The sequence below is a fragment of the Rousettus aegyptiacus genome, unplaced genomic scaffold (genome assembly GCF_014176215.1).
Source record: "Rousettus aegyptiacus isolate mRouAeg1 unplaced genomic scaffold, mRouAeg1.p scaffold_m13_p_6, whole genome shotgun sequence".
Classification (NCBI taxonomy): Eukaryota; Metazoa; Chordata; class Mammalia; order Chiroptera; family Pteropodidae; genus Rousettus; species Rousettus aegyptiacus.
In genome coordinates, this window is record NW_023416309.1 from 46,421,234 (window position 1) to 46,428,475 (window position 7,242).

General features: G+C 53.6%; 1 long non-coding RNA gene and 1 pseudogene across 4 annotated transcripts; one reads left to right on the forward strand and one right to left on the reverse strand.

Moving 5' to 3' along the window:
- Positions 1 to 2,031: 2,031 nt before the first annotated feature.
- Positions 2,032 to 4,337, reverse strand: LOC118604022. Of its 4 annotated transcripts, none has more exons than XR_004951623.1 (4): positions 3,881 to 4,337; positions 3,399 to 3,653; positions 2,442 to 2,648; positions 2,032 to 2,359 (listed from the first exon to the last, which is right to left on the reverse strand). It is a non-coding gene; the product is annotated as an uncharacterized LOC118604022 (long non-coding RNA). The 4 variants fall into 4 exon arrangements; XR_004951624.1 differs by having other exon boundaries at positions 2,032 to 2,362; XR_004951626.1 differs by lacking the exon at positions 2,442 to 2,648.
- On the forward strand, positions 2,853 to 2,971 carry LOC118604301 (annotated as a pseudogene).
- Positions 4,338 to 7,242: the final 2,905 nt, after the last annotated feature.

Below are 7,242 nucleotides of genomic sequence, written 5' to 3' on the forward strand. Positions count from 1 at the left end.
TTCCAGAAGGGGCTGCTTCCTTCCTAGCATTTCCCAAACTCTGCACTCACAGTCTGTTGGTACATCTCTCTCCACGCCAGTGGAAGCTCCTAGAGTGGCAACCAGGACTATTCCCCTTTTATCCCAGAGCCCCCCACAAGGCCTGGCACAGGGTGAGTGCTGGGCGAGTGCTTATTGATAGAAGAATGAAAGAAAGTCTAATGGGGGTGCTGACTTCTTCAGAAGTTGAGGAGAGGCCTGAGAAGGGGCATTGGATTTGTCTTATAAAAAGTCACTGGTGACTGTTGGCATTTGGGCCTCAAAGGGTTGACTGAGGATCAGCAGCCTCTCCAGGTATCCCTGCCCCTCCACAGGTTACCGCCCACCATCACCTACCTTCAGCAGGTGTAAGAAATTGAGGGACAGGGGTGTATCAAGCTGCACTCTCACCAAGTGTCCCAAGGGGCAGACCTAACTCCCTTTCTCAAGCTAACTTGTCACTAGCTGGCAGGTAGCCAAGGCTGTTTGAGCCCTTAATTTTGTAGAAGCTCTTATCTCAGAAACTTCTAGAAGAATTTGGCAACTTTGACCCTTTTTCATCACTCCTGGGCTAGTCTGGCAGACAAAGACGCTCCAAACAGCAGCTGGGACCTCACCCGCAGAAGCACCACACACATATCAGGCCACCTGGGTGGTGGCGCCCAGGGCATCTCCTCCACAGTGAGCCCCCAGGGAACCCGCATCTTTGTTACATCTGCCGAGGTATAAGGAGAGATGCAGAACAGTCAATCTGATGTGAGTTGGGATGGAGGGAAGGCTGGAACGCACTGCTCCTGAATCCCTACCTTGCATAACTCCTCATGCCCCGAAGCCCCGCATTCCACCTTTCAGGATTAATGCTCTAGGTATAAGATGAAAATACTCCCGGAGGGGGGAACCTTCACTGCAGGGAAAACAAATCCCCTAGCCAGTCCCTGCAGACACAGAGAGGACTGGGACTTGCTGGAGGGGAGATGCAGAAAGGTTAGTGAGTGGAAAAGTACGGCAGAAAACCTCCCCGCCTTCACAGCTCTGCGTCCAGCACTGAGGGCTGGAGCTGTTTCTGCTTCTTCTCTTCAGTGCACATGTACTGGGCACCAGCTCTGTGCCAGACACTGGTCCGAGTGCCAGCTACGCCCGCTCGGTGCAATCAGATCCCTTGAGGTGAGAGTGAGGTGAGACTCTCTCTCTCTGAATACCCGAGAACCACAGAGCCCGGAAGGGAGTAAGGGGGATGCTGAGGGTCTGCAGAGTCCTCCCTACCTTCCACCTTGCTGCCCTTGCCTTCTGTCGCAGTGCAGAGGAGGGTCACATGCAGATCGGACACTAAGGAGCAGAGCCGAGTCCCAAGGACTGGTGGGGAGACTTAGACGAAGTCACTCACTCCCCTCGTCCCTCCTGTCCCAGGGCGGGGTGGGGTGTTTCCCAGTCCCTTCTAACTGAGATAATCACAGTTCTCCAGTGCAAGGCATCTTTTAGTCCTAACCCCCAGGAGAAGGTTTTCCCCTTCTCCCCAAGCAACTCCTGGGATGCCGCTGCTTCTCCTCTATGCCAGAGGAGACAGGCCTCCGCTCCCAGCTGGGGCCCCTCCCTGATTCCAGGTGAGCCCTGAGAAGCGCAGTAGTGCCCTTTACCTAGATCAGTGGCCCTCGAAGTAGAGCGGGAGCTCTGTTCTGTCAGAGTACTGAATACTTTTTAGAAAAGTAAACCTCAGGTCCGGGGTGATCCAGCAAGCCTCCAGGTATTTCTGGTGCCACGGGTTTGAGAAACACAGGCCCAGGGAACACTTAGGCTCGAATTTGCTGAGGGGCTGGGTGTGAAGTGGGAAAGGGGACAATAACATCTGGCAGGTGACTTCTGCAGGAAGGAGCTGGGTTGGCTTCAGGGCCAAGGTTCTGGCCTCCCTCAGGGCTGGGATCCTATGGGGCAGGTGCCCCAGGTAGGTCCACGGTTTCCATGAGCTTTTCAAAGGGATCTGAACCCCTCAGGATGTTAGGAGACTTTTTTTTTTTCTTTTGAAAAGCTTTTATTTAATAGACAGTTGACATCTGAATACATTCTCACTGGAAAAATGTAAACCAGAGGGAGCAACGTGGAAAAATCTTCCCTTGGTGACCTCAGTGCTACACCGGTCCCCAGGAGCAGCACTGCGACCCGTCTGGGGTTTATCCTTTGGGTGCATTCTATACATTTGTGTATTCGTAGAGCAGGACAAGGTTCGGGCGTTGTTACGTAAACAGGGTAAGAGTGGGTTCATCGTGCTGCAGCTCCCCACTCCCCGCCACTGAATGGCACGGCGCAGGCTCTGGGCCTCTTCTCAACGTGGCCTCGGGTGTGGTGGCTACTGGGACAAGAGAAAAAAACATCACCTCAGTGCACCTCGCCTTTCCTGGACCCTCCACATCCCCCCTCGTCATGCCTACCTTGCCCGGAGTATTCAAGGCAAGTGTGCGCGCGTGCACACACACACACGCACACACACACTGACAATGGTCTGGTTTAAGAAAACGCTCCTGTTCTTGCCCAGGGTCAAACTGCTGAACTCCCAAGCACCAGGGTGCTGAGGGGCTGGGGCCTCTTTCGGCTCTAGGGCAGGCATTCCCTGGCCCCAGAGAAGGCCTTTCCGGAACCTGCAGACAGATGGACGTCAGAAGGCTGTGTCACCACCGAAGGATTCGAGTAGGTTTGTACTTATTCGTCCTGGGCGGGAGGCCAAAGCTTTTCCTCAGATTTCCAAAGGCCTCCGAAACCCCAAAGAGGAATAAAATTACAGTTTTGAGTTGATTGCTCCTTATGGGAAAAAGTAATCCCTGCCTTTCTAAAACGCTTTCTACATCTACAGCCGTGCCACCCTGAACAAGCCTGATCCCATCTGATCTCGGAAGCTAAGCAGGGTCGGGTCTGGTTAGTACTTGCATGGGAGACCACCTAGGAAGACCAGGTGCTGTAGGCATAAAAAATAAAAAATAAGGGGTTGTAAACGAGGTCCTTGCAATCTGTGAGGTCACTCAAGGGTTGTCTTGCCTAAAATAAATAAATAAATAAATAATGAAACGCTTTCTAACTCATAGTCGCATGCTCGGGAGTCAGTGGCTCTTGGGAGAATGGCAGCCTGGCCCTCCCCACAAGCTTGGGGAGGGTGATCGCTCTCAAAGTGGCAGAGTAAGAGGAAGGAAGAGTTAAAGATGAGATGACGAGTGGGACAGGTGTGCAAACCAAGGGTGCTGGGTTGAATAGTGTCCCCCCAAAATCCATGTCCTTCCTGGAACCTCAGAATGCGACCCTATGTGGAAATAGGACTGTTGCAGACATAATTAAGTTAAGAAGAGGCCGTACTGGAGCAGGGCGGGCCCCGGATCCAGTAAGACCGCGGTCCTCACCCAGAGAACAGACGCAGTGGGCACAGGGAGAGGAGAACACCACGTGAAGATGAGGCAGAGACCGCAGCAACACGTCTGCAAGCCAGGATCCCACACGTCGGCTGGCAACCGCCGGAGCCAGGAGAGAGGCGTGGAGCGGTCTCCCTCGAGAACCAGCCCTGCCGACGCCTCCATTTAGGACTTGTAGCCCCGAGAACGGCGAATCGGTTTCTGTTGTTTAAGCCGCCCAGTTCGTGGTCCTTAGTCACGACATCCCTAGGACATGAAAACGCCAAGAGAGAGGTGGTGAAAAGCAGAGCTCAACGATGGCTTCCGGGGAGGCCCCGGATCTCAGTACCTGAGATGCCCATGGCTCAGTGTCAGAGTCCATGCTGCCCTACCCTGGCTGGGCTGTGTTCACTCGGCGTATAGGCAGCTCTCAGCCAGGAGAGATTTCTCCTATAAACAGCAAACACATGTTCCCCTCCAGGCCCCCGAGTCACCTGCCACTTGGCAATGAGGAGACATCAGCCTCGTTCCTAGCTGGCGGCACTGACAGGTGCCCATCTGTTCCGGAAGCGCCTGGCCTGGATAAACACGGCCAGACTTTGCCTCCCACGGCCAGGCCAGCCGGGCCAGGAGCACGGAGCGGAAGCCCTGGGCCTGAGGCCTGAGGCCCCCAGGGTCGCCTTCCACCTCAACCTGGCCGCTGACTCCCCTAGTAAGAATGGCGTTCTTAGGAAACGGGAAGGTAGACTCCAGGAAGGAAGAGCTGAGGCTTGTCGTAAGACTCGGTCCATCTCCCAAGTGATTTTCTTGAATCCCTCCCTACGGGCCCGGGGTCACTGCCCCCTCTCGTTGGCCCTCCCCCGTCACTCACGCCCACATAAAGCCATCTGCCACCCTTGCCCCCTGGCAGGCACCACAGGCTTATGACTCAGCGCCCAGTCCTGAGGCTGTTCTGTGGGTGGCCACTCCGGAACCTTGGTGGGGAGGGAGGGGCTGGGAAGGGGGCCTGAGCTGCGGGTGGGGAGGGGGAAGAAGACTCGTGCAGACCCCAGGTGGTATTTCCCGGAGCAGTCAAACCCTGACAGGTTGCATCCGGTTTGTAAAGCAGACCAGCAGCTCCAGCAAAGGAGCTGCCTAAAATGTAATGGTCTAATTAAAATGCGCCTAATTCAGTTCCTTTTTTCCCTCCAGGTTCCACCACCTGTTTTCCAGGCCCTGACCCCAGGCCAGATTGGGATCTGTTTCTCCTAGTATATTCCACCTTTGCTTCTTCCTGTGCTGCCCCCGGAACGGCACATTCACCCGCTCGCCCTTGAGTGGGTAAATTTCCAGGAAGGTATTAGGGATTCCATGTCATGTCCTCCCAGAGCCCAAGCGCTCATTCCAAAGGAGGCAGTAAGGAAGGGCGAGACTGTGTCATTCTAAGGAAAAGGCTGAGCGAGGGCAGAGAATGTCAGGACAGGACAAGGGGCTGGTCCCCATCCTCTGCATTTTGGGGAGGTAGCTCTCCAGGCCTAGTTCTTCTGGTCAGGTGCTATTTACAGGCGTTGCTTTGGCTCAAGGTGTCTTGGATCCTGGAACTTGGCTCTGGAGGAAAAATCTGCAGGCTCAGCCTGTCCCCTAGCTGGATGATTAGAAGTGGAAGACCAGCCCTAGCCCAGCGAGTAGGGACAGGGCTAGAGACTCCAGCCTGAGGTCCCAGCCTGCAGGAGCCTGCTCTGGGCAACTGTCCTCGCTCACTCTCGTTGAGCCCCCTTCCGGAAGGTCTAACTTTTCTAAAGCCCCATGTAAGCTGTGTAGAGATTTGGCCACCCGGCCTCAAAGCTGAAAAGAGATCCTCGGGATTGGGCCCCATGCTCTCCTGCAGCCCGTGGCCCCCTGTGGTCTGTGTCGGGATCCTCCCGCAGAGCTAGGCCCGGGGAGGGGAGGGGAGGGGTGCCTTTCTCCTTCCCGGCCCTGTTCCCTCCAAAACACGCCCACACCTCCTTTCCTTTCATAACGGTTGTTTGACTGCTGGCACCACAAGGATACAGATCAGGCAGAGCAGAAGTAAAGAATCCTGGGAAGCTCCAAGAAACCTCAAAACTGTCGCAGGAAGAGTCCAAATGTGTTTGGCTTCCAGCACTGAAGCGACACGTGAATGTGAGCAAGACACCCTCTCTGTACCTCAGTTCCCTCAGCTCCAACCGAGGGGGAACCAGAGAACCTGCCCCACAGGGCCGTCGCGAGGGCCGAATGACGCAGAGGATCGTGAAAAGGCGCGACTGGAGACAGGCGCTCGTTATTCACTCAGCGCTCTCTGGGTCCACGCAGTGAGCGTGGGACGCTGCCCAGGGGTTCGCCTGTGCTACCTTCCTCCTCTAAGTCCGAGTGAGTTCTTTTATCCCACTCTTTCTTCCCACACATTTTTTCAAGACAGTTCAGCGCCCCCAGAGGCGTCCCTCCCCCTGGCACCGGAATATTTTCCAGGCTAATTCTCTCTGGGGAGGGAGTCCCGGGCACATGTGCTACTTCCCAGAACTGGACGATGGGCAGAAAATAGCCCCAGCTGGAAACCCAGAGTTCGTGTTTCTGCACAACTTCTTTAGAATAATAGACTTGTAGAAAAAAAAAAAAAAATAGAAAGTTCCAGCTTTCTGTTTTGCCCAGGGCCTCCCAGCCTGCCCCATCTCATGGCTTCAGAAACTGTGATTGTCCCGAGGCCGCACGGCGAGTAAGCAGCAGAATGCCACAACTGCCAGGTCCCGCACCGCCTACGCCATAAAGACCCATGGTGCCCGCGCCATGGTCCGGGCGCTGGTCAGAGCACTGGGGGCACAGGCACGGGAATGCCACTAGCATAGGGAGTGTTCGGAACCCAAGCAAGTCAAAAAGGTCATTGCTGGGACTGATAATAAATACTGTGAAAATACATCAGGGTGTAAGATGGAGTGGTAGGTGGATTTCGGGGAAGGGCCATCCTCTTTACCTTGAGGAGGCAGTTGAGCCGAGAACTGAATGGTGAGACCAGCAGCGCTGAGGAAGCCACAGTGGCCTGGACCACAGTGCCAGCTGTGGGCCTGAAGGGAAGTAGAAGGCGGGCACCGTGATGCTAACACATGCCCTGAGCACCGGGCCCGGCACGTACCAACTGACACTCAGTGCAGAGAAGAAGGGGGTGGTGGTGGCTAGATGTGTGGCCAGAGTTAGGAGACTGGGTGGCAGTGACAGGCAGTTAGAGAGGCTGCCTTTCCTGGGCTCGAGGCCGCAGGAGGCCAGCAGCCCCACGCGGGAGCAGGGAGGTGCCAGCTCTGGGCTCCCTACATCCTTCTTTCGGTTTCCTCATGTGTATGATATCTGACCATTCTTAAAAGATCATTGTTAGAGCCACAGTCTGTGACATATAAGTGTTCCAGAAATAACAACCTGGAAATAATTAGAATATAAAAACAGCTTACATTCGTTTTTATATCTCATAGTTTTGCTTAACTTGTACATACACATGATAAGAAGTTCAGAGTGCAAGAGCATACAGCAAAAGAACTCTCCTTCCGCCCCATCCTCATCCCTAGAAAATATTCTGTTATCTGTTCATTTTTAATTTTTCCAGAAATACTCTCAGCATGTACACACATATACATTACATATCTTATTTTTAAATATGGAGATAGCATAGAATATTGCTTTGCAATTTTTTACTGAAACAATATTTCATAAAGATCATTTCATATTAGTCCATGAATTTCCATTTTATTCTTTTTTGTGGCTGCATAGTATACCATTGCACAGCTATATCACACAGGAAAATAGGTATTGAGATGGTTTCCAGGCTTTGGCTACTATAACGATGTTACAACAAATACCTTCAAATGTGAGT